At 38.8% G+C, this 5127-nt stretch overlaps 1 long non-coding RNA gene across 1 annotated transcript; it reads right to left on the bottom strand.

Moving 5' to 3' along the window:
• Nucleotides 1-1316: 1316 nt before the first annotated feature.
• On the bottom strand, nucleotides 1317-3038 carry LOC110119629. The gene is made up of 3 exons (XR_007225430.1): nucleotides 2990-3038; nucleotides 2690-2848; nucleotides 1317-1842 (listed from the first exon to the last, which is right to left on the bottom strand). It is a non-coding gene; the product is annotated as an uncharacterized LOC110119629 (long non-coding RNA).
• Between the last annotated feature and the right edge of the window lie 2089 nt (nucleotides 3039-5127).

Raw genomic sequence — 5127 nt, 5'->3', positions numbered from 1 at the left:
TCGATCAAACTTACACCGTGGCCCAGTAGCTCAGATACGCGCATCATATTCAGTCGTTCATACGGTGCCCATTGTTTCTAATACACTTGATGGAGCAAGAGCACGTTACGTGTACACTCACGTTAATGGTTTGTTACATTTGTGCAACGTTCCAATAATTTTCAATATACTGACTACGCGTACTGACAGCGACAGAATGACTGACAGCGATAGAATGACTGTCATCTCCTTACGAAGAGGTACTGTCGATGTTACGAGGGTTATAATTGACGTTATTATACAGGAAGATAGTATGAAAAGACGTAACAAATTTATAGTTAAGAACAAAAGCCTCGAATGGATTAATAAATGTCGAGGGTAATATAACGTGGGAGTTAATTTGAAAAGGGGGAAATAAAAATTGTCGAACTTTCTAAAAAACGAATCTATTCTGCTAAATTATTTTTAACCGAGTTATAATACCGAGCTTCGTTGAACTTGATATTTATAACTCATAAAAGATTATAAATACAGTTGTTGCAACATATTATTACAGTTTAAGTTACAACTTACTTTATTATACAGCATATTATTATAGCATATCCTCAAGATTTCATTGTTGTAAATAAAAAATTTATATACAAACGACAAACTAAAATTGTTTAATCATAAATTCAAACATACTTTCTAATAAAAAGAAGAAAGATTCGATTCGTCGTTTTTTCGTGTCGGTCTTTTTTCCATGAAGCTCTACAAAAATATAAAAGCGCATTAACTACAGACTTCTTGTATTACACTCAACTAAACAATTTAGGAGTAAACGACTACCGCACATTTACAGGAAACTGTGCATAGAAACTGCGAGAGGGAAGATAAACGACGATGATATTCAAAGAAGAATGTGCAATAATTAATTTTCGTTGTCGGCAAATGGGAAAAGTCGCAGCCGCGGGCAATAAGACGTTATCGCGTTCGTTTTTTCTCTGACGGCCGTTCCATCGTCTCCTAGGAATTCAAAAAGACGGGAACGACGGTAAAAAGGGACTCCATAGAAATCGCCTTATCGTTCATCGTTTACGAACGTCCCCCGGCAGACCGCAAACTGCCGGCCATAACCGCGACGCGGTTGGAACAGTTTTGCGAAAGGTAGACGCGAAACCGAGCGTACACTGGCTACTGTTGACGTTTCTTGCGTACACAACGTACGTTACAACAAATATCAATTACCATAAACGACCATCTTTCCCTTGTTATTGGTGCTTCTATGAAGAAAGTTGGTAGCTAGATGTTTACCGAATTTATCTTTATTTTTCTTAATCTATTAAGTGGGTTGAAAGTGATGTAAAATACGTGTATTGATTTTGTCAAGATACAAAAGATAAATATAATGTTTTTTCAAGGAAAGATACGAATATATTGTTTTCTTAAAGTACTGCATTAAAATAACATTTGACCATAACGGTGAAGAAGACAGAGGCATAAAGAAAATTTTCACCATTTAAAAAGATTGCTTATGCTATAACTGTGGATATTTCAATTTCTTCAAACTTCGTAAAATCGTAGGATCTATTTTTCATATCCTCAGTATTAAATCGCGGAATTGATTGAAAAAATAATACAAATTAAACGCGCTAATCCAATGTTGAATTAAACAAAAGTTATATAATTAAAAGTGAAAATTAAAGGAAGATTCAGGTTGTCCTTCGATGAAATCTTAATTCTTAAGTCTTTTCAACGCGCAATTTACAAAAACGTCAGATAAATTCCTGTACCAATAACTTCCCGAAGCTTTTAAAAGTACAAGTTTCATTTTTTTCTTCGCCACTTGAAGCCTCACGAGCGAAGTCAAAGACGAACCCGTTCCTGAAATAAAATCGTGCATCATCAAACATTCGATGCACGGGTGCAATAAGTACGTCGTTAAAGTGACCATCAGACGTTCATCGCGATTCATTTTGAGAGAAGAGCTTTAATTACAATTAATACACCGCACGCGACGCGGACGTTCCTCACGGACTATTAATGAGCCAGGAGGCGACTAATTGGCTTTGAAAGCCATCACATTCCCAAAGTATCGTGCGTACTTTACATTTATACTTATTAACCCATTAAGCATTAAAGTTGCATTAACGCAATATTTCATTTGCAATTTTTTTCAGTTAATTTATTGCTATCGAATTTTATTCATCGACATTGTGTGTATAAAAGGGAATATCAAGAATTCTTTTCATATTACTTTCTTTCTTATCGTTGTTTTTTCCACCTGGATTCTACAATCTAAAGAAATAGAAGTGTTTGAATATTATGACAACTAGATCGTGAATATTAATGCAAAGTCAAATTTTCGTAAATGCAACTGAAGAAATAGAATGATTATATTTTGAACGTTCTATGTATTTCTGTATATTACGTATACTCTGTGCAGTTCTGCAGCTTTCAATTTTCAACAAGTGCATAAACACCGGCAGTGTAATGGCAAGATTTTGATTCTTAATGGATTAATATTAGCCTTTACGCCCTTTTTCCCCTTTCGCGAGTGAAACCTCTTTATGCCAATAATGGACTGGTCCCAGCGGTAAGCGGTTTCCCTAAACGATTCACGCTATTTGCTGCGAGTATTAGCCGTATTATACGCGGCCTCGTAGGGTCTCATTTGCATGAACATCTGACATACGGCCGATCGAACCGATTGCCACCCCATCTGCCATACTTTTTGCCATCCGCCGCTGTTGCCATCCCTTAAACGCCTCTCGATCACGAGCTGGCTGCATCCAAGATCAGGGCCGTAGACGACCCATCGTCCGCATTCCGGAATTCCATGCGCCCTCTCTTTGCTTCGCATCGGATTTCGGGAACGTCCGCTTGCACACTAGAAGACGATATTCCGCACGAACGTTATGAGACAATCTGCACGCCGCTCGTGGCACGTGCGCCACCTTTTTTAACCCCATTCTTGTGCAAGTTTGCGAATTCGAACCGATTCTTTGGAATTTTTCCGATCAATGCTTACCGTTGCCAGTTATATGGTAGCTGTATCAAAATATGTATGTTGCGCTTGCGAGAGCGTGGAATTTGGATTTCTCTTACATCTTCGGACATTGTTTTAAGAATCTTCACTTTTACACTGAAAATATTAGAATATTATAAATATTAGTGTCCGGCTTGATTCCATCAGACAGATATATTTTCCTGATACCTGTACAAATATTCCAAAAGAAGGACTTTCCTACCATATCGAAAATAATTTTCTGAAACACAGAAGAATATTTACGTCTGTCCAAGGTCTAAGGTCCGAACCTGTACTTTTGGTTTATGATACAGCAACCTACTGCATGATTCCACCAAGAAGGAATTCCACACGACAAATATCTCATCGCATCATAATACCATTATTATTAGCTTTACTCTTATCCCACTTATTACTTATTTATCCGAACTTTCACTACGAAAACCACCTTTGTTACACAATAACCAACCCAATATACGGTCCCAACCAAAAAGAATTCCACGCGACAAATATTTCACCGCAGCACAATAGCAACAAAAACCCTGGACGATATTCATTCTCCAATTTCAAGCACCGTACAAAGGCGAACGATTACAGATCCATGGCTGGTCGCCATACAAATCCAAAACGTCTTGTATGCAGCATCGTGGTTCCAGGTGACGAAAGCGCGATCGTCTTGGTCGACCGTTAGCTCGCGTTTGTTCGTCGCACGGTTATTCATTATCGCTTGTCGCCGCTGTAAGTAGAGCGAAGGGGGATATCCACGGACACAGCGCATAGAGAAGACACCTTAAAAATAAAGGATGAGCCGCGGAATGGGCATTGTGAATATTCTTTTCAGGCGGGAATTGGCCCCGGCGTCGTCGTCACGACTCGTTTGCCACGAATGTCGTCCAAATGTTGCCGCGTGACAAAACGCGGAGACTTTCTTAAGTCCGCGCGTTTTGTCACGCTTCATACGTATCCCTTGACGAACAAAAGGGTACCACGGTGCCGCGGAATACGCCACCATGCTGTACGAACGCGACGTTTACCAAAGAAATATTCTCGCATCCATCACATCGTGTGCCAAAGCTACACTTCACAGAAAAATGAGATGAGAGAAAGAGAAAGAGAGGAAAGAAACAAATAGTGGAGGGGGAGCGTCTTTTGGCTCGATGAGCCTCATTGTCGCTGGTAATATTTTAACCCATTTCAAACCCATTTCCTCACTGTCCCTGTGCGAGGCAAGGTAAGATTATTTGAGTCAGAAGAATATTTAAGTCACGCTAGGTATATCATCTTCTTTTTAATTCTACAAATATCGTTTAATGAATTTTTGGGAAAGCGATCTATATTTGAGAATAGTCTATTTAGTTCGTGGTTAGCAACGCGATACATATGGTAGACATCTAAATATGTCGTGTACAGCGACGATGATAGTTTTCCATGAAGATATAATCCCTGCTTATCAAGAGAAAATATGTTTCTTCATTGTTGATATTCTCAGTTCCAATCAGCATAATTCAATGGCGTGTATGATATATATATCACGATATCACGATATTTTCTCGGTCTTTCGTTATCACGTTATATATTAATGACATATCGTAACATATAACAAATTTGATTATCGCAAAAGCAAAGCCAAGTTCAGGATTGAATTTTTAGATGTTGAAACATTGGTAACTCAAATAACCCTAGCTTAGCATAACTTCCATCCCCTTCCGTTCTGGAACGAATGTATAGAAATGAGGTTTCGAGTGTTCCATAGGAACACACGTGGGAATCGCGTGCTTAAATAGCCGGTGAAGAATGTGCCGTTACGAAACGTTTGTTGTCCCACGAATAACGCCATCCTTTCTTCGGTATTTTTCTTCTGCCTTGAAACGTTAGTAACGAGTTCAATTGGTGAACACGATCGAGCTTAATGAAATGCACGAGAATTCCCGGAGTCAAAGCAAACATTAACTGGACTCCAGTCAGCGTTCAGGCATTTCTTCCAACTCGTTCGTACTGTGTACTTTTTAAATTAACAATGAACTAAGGATTCTTCCTGCGCTACTTTCTAGTCCCTACTTTAAAATAGTCGTCCAAATCGTCGGCTGAGTCTTCCAAATTTTCCATTACGTATATCCTTGTTCGAAAGTTTTAGGATAGTT

This window comes from Bombus terrestris, chromosome 10 (genome assembly GCF_910591885.1).
Source record: "Bombus terrestris chromosome 10, iyBomTerr1.2, whole genome shotgun sequence".
NCBI lineage: Eukaryota > Metazoa > Arthropoda > Insecta > Hymenoptera > Apidae > Bombus > Bombus terrestris.
Note: the sequence above shows the minus strand (reverse complement) of the source record. Positions and strands in the feature narration are given on the sequence as shown.